This window comes from Prionailurus bengalensis, chromosome B4 (genome assembly GCF_016509475.1).
Source record: "Prionailurus bengalensis isolate Pbe53 chromosome B4, Fcat_Pben_1.1_paternal_pri, whole genome shotgun sequence".
Lineage (NCBI taxonomy): Eukaryota > Metazoa > Chordata > Mammalia > Carnivora > Felidae > Prionailurus > Prionailurus bengalensis.
The window spans coordinates 54,301,673-54,311,942 of record NC_057358.1 but is presented as its reverse complement, the minus strand read 5'-3'; the positions used below and the strand labels follow the sequence as shown (position 1 = coordinate 54,311,942).

General features: G+C 41.5%; 1 pseudogene; it reads left to right on the top strand.

Annotated features, from left to right (window-relative positions):
• The first annotated feature begins 7,429 nt into the window (after nucleotides 1–7,429).
• Nucleotides 7,430–9,705, top strand: LOC122473063 (annotated as a pseudogene).
• The last annotated feature ends 565 nt before the right edge of the window (nucleotides 9,706–10,270 follow it).

Genomic DNA, 10,270 nt, shown 5'->3' with positions numbered 1-10,270 from the left:
TGAATATGTAGAGAAAGTGGGACACTTATACATTGCCTGTGGGAATGTAAAATGGTGTAGCTGCTGTGGAAAACAATATGATGATTTCTCAATTATGTATAGAGTTACCGTATGATCCAGCAACCCAAATTCTTGGCGTATATTCCAAGGAATTAAAAGCAGGGACTCAAAAAGACATTGCTACTCACAACAGCTAAAAGGTGAAAGAGCCCACATGCCCATCAGTGGATGGATGAATAAATAAGATGTGGGATATACAGGCAATGGAACACAATTCAGCCTTAAAAAAGAAGGACATTCTGACATATGCTATAACATGGGCTATAACCTTGAAGACTTTATGCTCAGTGAAATAGGCCAGTGACGAAAGGATAATATTGTATGATACCGCTTTTACAAGGCACATAGTATAGTCAAATTTATAGAGACAGAATGTAGAATGCTGGGTGCCAGGGGCTGCAGGGAGGGAAGAACTGAGAGTTACTGCTTATGGGTGCAGAGTTTCAGCTGAGGAAGATGAAAACGTTCTGGAGATGGATGGTGGTGACAGTTACACAACAGTGTGAAGGTGAGGCTGTCTTGGGTCACCCATTTTAAAATAATAAAACCCACTAGAGAACATCCTAACCTTTTCTTGCTTTTCTTTCCTCTGCTGCATTGATTGAAAATCTTACACAATATATATTTTATTTATTTATTTATTTATTTATTTATTTATTTATTTTTAATATGAAATTTCTTGTCAAATTGGTTTCCATACAACACCAGTGCTCATCCCAACAGGTGCCCTCCTCAATGCCCATCACCCACTTTCCCCACCCTCCCACCCCCTATCAACCCTCAGTTTATTCTCAGTTTTTAAGAGTCTCTTATGGTTTGGCCTCCTCCCTCTCTATCTTTTTTTTTCCTCCCTCTCCCCTATGGTCTTTTGTTAAGTTTCTCAGGATCCACATAAGAGTGGAAACATATGGTATCCATCTTTCTCTGTATGACTTATTTATTGTTTGCTTCCTACTGAAGGAATGTAAGCAACTTGAGTGGAGGGATGTTTGTGTTTTTCTTTGCTTTATTTGCAGTGCTAAATAATTGGGGACCACTATATTTTAATAAATAAGTGAAAGACTATGATTGGACACAGACTTCTAGATAAAGTACAAAGAGAGAGAGAAAATGGGAAGATTCCATTTTTCATTGGTTTTGTTAACCAATGGCTTTCATTGGTTTTGTTAACCAAGAGTCTTTTACCCTGGGATATGAGACTCAGCCCCAGTGTTCATGGTGGATTTTATTCTGTTTAGCTTTTCATATATATTCTGAACAGTTTCTGCTTTGGAAGTATTGGTTGTGCACATCCACCACACATTATTATTTAAAGCTCTTGCCCTGAACACAAAGCTTCTACTCTTGCATTCCTGACTGCCCTCTACCAGAGATGCAGGGCTGCTTGATTTAGGACTTTGTAACTCTGGGGAAGCTCAGCTATCCAAAAAGGCTTATACTGGTTTGTTTGGGAGCCACTGGTTCAGTTGGCTGGAGATTTTATTGTCTGGAAAACTTTTAAGGAGGCTGAGAGAATTTATATACTTTAGGATCAGGAAGGAGTTGTACTTGGATACAAAGGGATTGATATAAACTCTGGAGATGTTGCATTTAATGTCCATTTCTCTGAACTTTTTAGAGCTTGATTTAATTATTTAACAGCCTCAGTGCACTACTCTCAAGTCTTTTTCAAACTTCTAGCAAAGCAACTGGTATCCAAACTCTCTTTGAAGGTATTCAGGAGGAGCCACAAGGCCAACTTCCTGATTGGCAGAAGATTTAACACCCAACCCTGAGAACCAGTATAATTTGCTTACCTGGAAAGTTTTTTTGAAAAGGAAACGTCAAGAGTGAGGGCAATACCCTTCTTAGAGACAGAGGAGTGAACACAATGACCCCCCAGGACAAAGGGGAGTGAGTGGTGCTGGTTGAGAAAGGAAGACACCCTTGCAACTTAAGTAGTGTACTGTTGGAATTGACAGAAATTCTTCTTCTTAGTTATTTGGGATAGAACTTTTGTTTTGGAGTTTAGAAGGAGCTCAGAGACTGAGAGTAATATGGGCAGGAGTAAGGAAAGAAAGGGGAGCTGAGGGCATTATAGAATCCATAAAAGCTGACTTCCTTTCCCCTGGATCTTCTCTGCATTTCTTTCAGCATCTCCTTTTGCTAAGCACCTCCTTTGGGAGAGAATGCTTCCTAATTGAACTTAGATTCACAGACCCAGGTCCCTCATTGGGAAATTTCCTCAGGAAATTCTCTTGAAATAGATGATGGTGCATGTTCTAGTGTCCTGTCTACACCTTGGTTTGGACCTTTCTTTCTTTGAAAAAGAAAAGTCCTACTTCCTGGAATTTTAAGGTATAGTAGTAAATAAATACATCTATATATTCATTTCCTCTGTCCTAAATGTCTCTTATAGTCATTTGGCACACTTATGAGCAGATATTTTTCCTGGGTAGTGAGAGTTGGAGATGAGACTGTGGCATCCAGAAGGAGAAGGGATATGGATCCTGGCCCTGCCTCCTAGAAGCTTTTAGGAGAAGCTTTTAGCTTTTAGACTGTAAGGAATTTCAGTGACTCACACAAGGCACCATCAGACAGAAAGGGAAAATCAGTTTCAGCTGTGCATCAGGATGGGCTGTAAGTACTGGTGGGAAGAGGAGGAAAGTTGGAGATGGGCATCAGTCAAGATGGCTTAGGCAAGGCTTTGTAGATGCAGAGGAAGGCTGTAGAATAGGGTTGAGAAGAGCTGGAGGGTCAATATGGACAGAAAAGAGTGAGGATGGCCTCCATGGCAGGACAGGCAACTTTCCCAGTACCAAGTCTCATCCCATGAAGAGTAAGTCAGGATGTAAGAAGGTGATGAGCCTGAGGGTAGAGGGAGAATTACAGCAGGACTCTGACAATTGGGTCAGAGAGTCTGGACTGAATATAAACTGTTGGACTAATTGCGAATTATTGCACAGGGAAAGGGCATTTCTAAACATGGAGTTTGAGGGTAATGTTTCTCTGTGTTGTAATAAGTTGGGTTTGTGGTAGGCTCTCTCAGGATTCCCAATCCATGGGTTTGTTTTGTCTTCTATAAGTTCGGTTGTTCATTTGTTTGTCTGCCTGCATCTGTTGAAGTAAAATAGACATGATTATTTAATTCCCAGATGTTTTTTTTCCTGTGGGGTGCTTATCTGGATCATCATACTTCGTCTTTATCCCACTTTCCCTCATCTTCAGTAAAGGTGGGAAGAACACAAGGACGACCTTGCACAACAAAGTTGAAGGAAACAGAAATGATCAAAAGCATTAGCCATCTCTAAACCTGCCGTTCAGATGGTCCTCTGGGATTCCTGCTCAGGGCCCATGGATGGACTTCAGAAGAGTGTAGAATATTATTTTGAGGTGACCAACATCAGAGGGCTCTGTGATTCAACAAATGTGAAGAACCGCTGTCATGTCTTTGTGGGGAGGTGGTTGTCTGGATATGGTTCCTCAGAGGGAGTAAAGACGTACAAGCATCCTTAGTGCCCAGTAAGAAGCCTTCAGAGACAAGGAGCTGAAGGAGAAAGAGGAATTGGGAAAAGGTAAATGGGTTCAGAGGGAACTGGTGGGAGGGGTGTCCCATCTTCCCTTGTTTTCCACCCTCTTTCTAGAGGGTAGTCTTTCTCTGTATTCTCCATGTCCTGGTGATTATAGGATCCAGTTACCCTTCAATTAAAATCTATTGACTGCCTGCCATTTATCATGCCCTAAACCCTGTACTCTCACATTTTCTCATGCAATTTCTTTGTTAAACCTGTAGTGCAGAGTGGAGTCAACAGCTCCCTCAGTCATGAACTATTAGCCCCATTGCTTCCTGTCAGACCCCTTTACAAAATGTGTTTTATTTTCCCCTTTCATTCCTATCTCTATTCTCATTTCCACTCCTCACAGTGGGGGGTGGGGAGGATACTTACTTTCCTGTATTTAATAAATGATCTTCCAGTCTATGCTCTACATTTGTATTTAGATACATCCATCCACTCAACAACTACAGTGCTATGTGTGCATTCTTAATTCCACTAAGATTGTGCTTCAGGATGGTGGACCCAGTTAATTTCCCAAGAGCAGTACATTACAGTTTGTATCTTTTCGTGGAATTATCATACTGATCCAATAAGGAAAGTAAAGTAAGGTTCCTTATGGATGAGGAAACTGAGGCTTAGAGATATTAAGCAAATTACCCTAGTTTATGTAGTCAAGCACAAGAGCCAGCGCTTATATCCAAAATCTCTCATATAATGTTCAACGCTTTTACCACTGTAGTACGCAGCACTGACTCTTCCAGAAATAAGATGAGGCATCTGCCTCATTATGTATTATTATTATTATTATTATTATTATTATTATTATTATTATATTTGAGCCTTGGATATTTGGATGCCTGGTCTAACTCAATAAGCCTAGGACCCCCAAGGGTTTAGCACCAGCATGTAAGAGGGTGTCTAATTAGAGTTCTTAGAGTTTCAAAGTGAATTATGGAATAAAACTGTTTTTATTGTTTCATGAAGACTAGCTAACAGGCTTGAGTTTTAGTGGGTGATTTTGAGGCTAGACATTTATAAAGACTAATTTTCAAAGTTTGGGGACTGTGGATCAGATTTAAATATTAAGTATTAGGTAGAATATATTAAGTACATATTATATGCTATTTACCGAGCAAAGTACTTTACAGGCATCATTTCATTAAATCCTGACAACAACTCTATGAGGTATTTACTTTTACTCCCATTTGACTGTTATGAAAACTAACACACTGAGAGGTGAGCTAATTTGTCCACAGTCACCCAACTATGAGGTTGAGTTTTGACTTGAACCTGAACCATCTACCTGCAGAGCCTTACTCTTGACTACTAAACTGTGCTGCCTTCCTGTGAAGGAAGCTTTACAATATCTTTGCTTTGAAATTGATGATAATTTATTGTCATTTGGGGTGGTTTAGAGCAGTCATGGGAAGTACATTGCTAGTTGGAAAAGAATTCCAGAAGGAGAGGTTATGAAGTTTGAAAGTGTCCCCCAGTTGTCTTCATTATGCCTCCCTGTGTCCCATGAAGTGAGACCTCTGCCTTAGGACATCCTACCTAGATTTTAAGCCTTGAGTATGATGCCTTCAAAAAAGCTGGGATTCTCTAACTGGGCATGGGTGGTTCATTGCATATAACCCAAGGCAACCTGATAGTTTCAAGACAAATGTCCTCAAAAGGAAAGAATTCTTTATCACCCTGTGTGAATCATACTTGCCAGGAATTATCTGTGGTCAAAGTTTTATCACAGTTGGTTTTTCTTCCACACTTTACATTTTGCTTGCCTTCTACAGGGAAGATGATACCATTTATATATTTACATTAGCTGGGTTTATAAAGATTGCTTGGCTACAAAGTATATACTCAAAATCAAGTAGATAAGAATATTTGATTATGTGCTCTTTCAGATTTCTCTTCTCTGTTTATACATTTGTTCAACAAATATTTTTTGTGCACCTAACTCACAGTCTAATGGAGGAGACTGGCAGCTGACCTAAAATGTTGATATATTAGAATAAATGGCACATGGGGTAAGCCGGGTGCTAGGAGACTCGTAAGGGTAAGGGTAAGGGCAGCATAAGTGTCAAGGGAGACTTCCTAGGGAAGCAACTTCTGAGCTGAGAACTGAAAGAGAAGTGGGGGTTAGCTATAGGAAGAAAACAAGGGGGCATTAGAGGCAAGGGAATGGGGTCAGTGTAGAATTTCATGGCTGAATGCAGGAACTGGGCAGGAGATGAGGTTGGAGGAATCAGTAACAGGTAAGACTATGAAGGAAGGGCATTGGTGAACCACAGGAGGTTTGGAAGCCTGGGGGTGGGTGGAGACACATCAATCACATTCATAGTGCAAAAAGTTCCATGGGTTAATTTACCTTCCTTATTGGTCAGATGTGTTTGTTGGTACATCATAACATTGGAGCTGGTAAATGGCAAATAAGGAATCTAGATGGATTTGTAGATGGAAGTCCAACCAATACCAAGCGTACCTTCTGATAATGTATAAAAAATATTTTTCAATTTTGACTTGATTATTCTGTCTTTACAAACCTCTGACAACATTTGCTAAAAATTCTCTCAAAATCAAAGCCTGAGTAGAGAGGAAAGTGAAGGCTGCATGACTTTGTGTTCTCTGTTTTCCACTACTTTTCTGGGGCATTACTGTGAATTGTTCATCCAAAACTTATTCTCCTTGAGGAGGGGCCATTTGAATAGCAGCAGGGGAGGAGGCGAAAAGAAGAACCACATGTGGTGTACATTAATTAAGAAAATATATTTAGTATAGTCAGACAATGGTTTGTGGGAGTTAAAAATAACTCCTTGTGAAAAATTACTAAGGAGTTACAATTAGTGTTTTAACACAAGTTCACAGAGCAGGGCAGATTCCAAGGCTGCTGAAAACTGACATCACAGATGGTGCAGGGTGTTTATAGAGCACAGTGAGGCCACTGAGGAGACCATCTGCAGAAATGAGCTCACCTTCTCTCCTAGAAGCCAGAGAGGGAGGAGACAAAGGGAATTGTTTTGGTTGTGAGCTATGAGCTAGGTGACTTATTTCTTTTCTCTCTACCCCTCATACTCTCTTAACTGTGGACATAAAACATGTGGTGAATTTTTGTTTGGTTGTTTTGGGTGAGGTTTATTGAATGTCAGGATTCACAAAATGGCCTTTCTGTCTCTTCTCCCTTTAATGGACCCTTGGTTGGCTGCTTCATCCATTTCGCCAGTGTTTTATCACCAGACAGCATGTTTCTCTCTTTCATACTGGTGTTTATGAAGGCCCTGCCCCTTTCTCCCCCTTCATGTCTTCTCACAGCACCCCATGTGGGCCTAAGTAGGTAAGGAAAAGGGTTGGAGTGTATATCCTTTGCCATCAGTACAGCTAAATGAATGATACAGAATGAGGAGAAAGGGGGCCATAGTGACGTCTGACATTGGCTAGCTGATTTGGGGGCTAAGGGTTTTAAGATTGGGGGACCAATATTTGTATTTTAAATTCAGATGGTATTTAAACTATGGTTCTATAACTGCAATGAGGCCCTCTCATCTGTGAATTAATGTGTCATAACTCATGTTCAAGTACCACACAAACATCCATGGTGTGAATGATTACACAATAAATTCAAACCCTGTTGTGTCTTACAGCTTAATTAGTACATGAAGCTACATGAGTTAGTTGAACCCATGTGAGATTATGTCATATGGTGTGTAAAGATGGAAATGTTGGGAAGTATTTTGCAGTTTTTCAGGGGAGAAAGCAGGGTTGACTTTTCTACGATGTCTTTAGTGTCAGTTTCTATATTTGTGCTCAACAAGTGATGTTGGACTTCTGAGCTTTTGTTGCCTGGTTGAACACAATTGTTCAGTATGAATTTATTGTTTATTTAGGCATTATGGAGGGATGACAGACACCAGAAGAAATACAAAACAGGATCTTTGAGGCCTGACCAATGGACTGTGGCAGCCCCAACTCGACTTAGCTTAATTCAGCCTCACCAAACATGATCCCAGACTCATCCCAGACTACATGGGCTTGATACAGCTGTCTGATCCTAGAATCTTCTTCAATTCCAGCTAGAATGCTTTATCAGATACTTCGCAGATTTTTTCAAAAGCTTGTACGCAAAAATACGCCAACAGAGCATGGGATTCAAGTTAACATCCACCTGAGCACTCTGGATTTAGCTGCCCTCGGTGTGGGCCACACAGTGGGTATAGGTGTGTATGTCCTGGCTGGTGAGGTGGCTAGCAGTCAAGCAGGGCCATCCATTGTAATCTGCTTTTTGGTGGCTGGCCTATCTTCTGTGTTGGCTGGGCTGTGCTATGCAGAGATTAGTGCCCATACCCAGGTTCCCCGTTCTGGCTCTGCATATCTCTACAGCTTTGTCACTATAGGTGAACTCTGGGCTTTCCTCAGTGGCTGGAACCTCATCCTCTCCTTTGTTGCTGATACAGCCATTGTGGCCTGTGCCTGGACCTTAGTTTTTGCCAACCTGATTGGGAACCAGATCGCTCAGACTCTTAATGAGAACATCTCACCTCATGTTCCCCAAGTACTTGCAGAATATCTAGGCTTCATTGTTGTGGGCCTAATGTTGTTGCTCATCAAATTGCAGACTGCCATTTCATACATTTTTCCTGGTTGCCAAAGTGATTACATTGGTGAAACTTTTGGTTCTTGGTTTTGTCATCATCTCTGGCTTCATTAAGGGAGACCTGCAAAACTGGAAACTCACAGAAGATGACTATGTAAAAGCTGGACTCAATGACACCTCAAGCTTGGGCCCTCTGGGCTCTGGAGGATTTGTGCCATTTGGCTTTGAGGGGATTCTCCGTGGAACAGCTACCTGTTTCTATGCATTTATAGGTTTCAGCATCGTTCTTACAACAGTCAAGAAAGAGCAGAATTCCCAGTGTTCCATCCCCCATGGGCATTATGATTTCACTGTTCATCTGCTTTGTGCTGTATTTTGGTGTCTCCTCAGCACTTACGCTTATGGTGCCTTACTATCAGCTTCAACGTGGGAGTACCTTGCCTGAGGCATTTTTGCTTATTGGCTGGGTACTTGCGTACTATGTTGTAGCTTTTGGATTTTTCTGTGGTCTTTCTGCCAGCCTTTTGAGCTTTATGTTCCCCATTCGTCGGTTGATACACATGATGGCAAAAGATGGCCTCCTGTTCCCTGTCCTTGCTAGAGTGTGTACTGGCTCATACTCCCGCATCATGGCTTCTGTGATATTTAGTATTATTGCAGCAAACATGGCATTCTTCTTGGAACTCACTGATCTTGTGGACCTCAGGTCACTTGAGTCTCTGCTAGCTTACTCCCTGGTTGCTCTTTGTGTTCTCATCTTCGATATCAGCAGAGTGGAGGAAATGAACCAATGGTTCAGGAGGAGAATGGACCGGCAGCAGAGAGGCTAACTCTACAAGGACTACTTTTTCCAGGCAGCCCCACCCCCACTCCACTCTCTGGCCATTTTGTCCGTGTTTGCTCCTCACTGCTTGCTCTGCTGCTAATTCTTCTTGGCTTGGTGCTGGCCCAGTGGCCAATTCTGCTTTCTGGAGACCCAGTGTGGATTTCAGTGGTTGTGCTGCTCCTGGTGCTCATCACTGGGCTTACTGGGGTCGTCTGGAGACAGCCTCAGAGCTCCAGTTCCCTTCACTTTAAGGTCCCTGCTCTGCCTCTTCTCCCACTACTGAGCATCTTCATGAATGTTTACCTTATGATGCAGATGACAGCTGCCACCTAGGCCCGATTTGGTGTCTGGACGCTGATTGGGTTTGCTATCTACTTCAGCTATGGGATCCAGCACAGCCTGGTCTATTAACCCCCCCTAAGTTAAGGCCAAAACTGTAGACCTTGAACTCAGCAGTGCCAGTACATATTCTGCTTGATAAAATAACACCTGAATGCAGTCTGGTCCCTTTGCATAATAGTGGAGAGTATTTTTGAGCACATAGAATGTTAGGTCTCCCATGGGATGCTGATGTGGGGGAACACTAATAGAGCTCTGTATTTATTGTGGAATGAAGGATGTGGCTTTGCTCTTTCTTCTTTATTATTTCTTACTTGTATATTTGTTAATTATGTCTATAGTTGTTTACTGGCTTTTAAAAAAATATTAAAAAAACTAGGGGTGCCTGGGTCACTCAGTCAGTTAAGCATCCAACTTTGATTCAGGTCATAATCTCACAGTCCGTGAGTTTGAGCCCCACATCAGGTCTGTGCTGACAGCTCACAGCCTGGAGCCTGCTTCAGATTCTGTGTCTCCCTCTCTCTCTGAACATACCTTACTTATGCATGCTCTCTCTCTCTCTCTCTCAAAAATAAATAAATATTAAAAATTTTAAAATTATTTTCATTTTATTTGGTTAAATATTCAGTAGCTGGGGGAGGGGCACCTGGTTGCTCAGTCAGTAGAGCATGCAACTTTTGATCTCACAGTGGTGAGATTGAGCTCCTCATTGGGTATAGGGATTACTTTAAAATACATCCAGTAGCATAATTACTGGATTGTATGGTATGTATTTTAATTTTTTGAGGAAGCTCCATACTGCTTTCCATAGTAGCTGTACCAATTTACATTCCCACCAACAATGTGTGAGGGCTCCTTTTTCTCAATTTCCTCAACAACACTAGTTATTTTGTATTTTTTATTTTATCCATTCTTACAGGT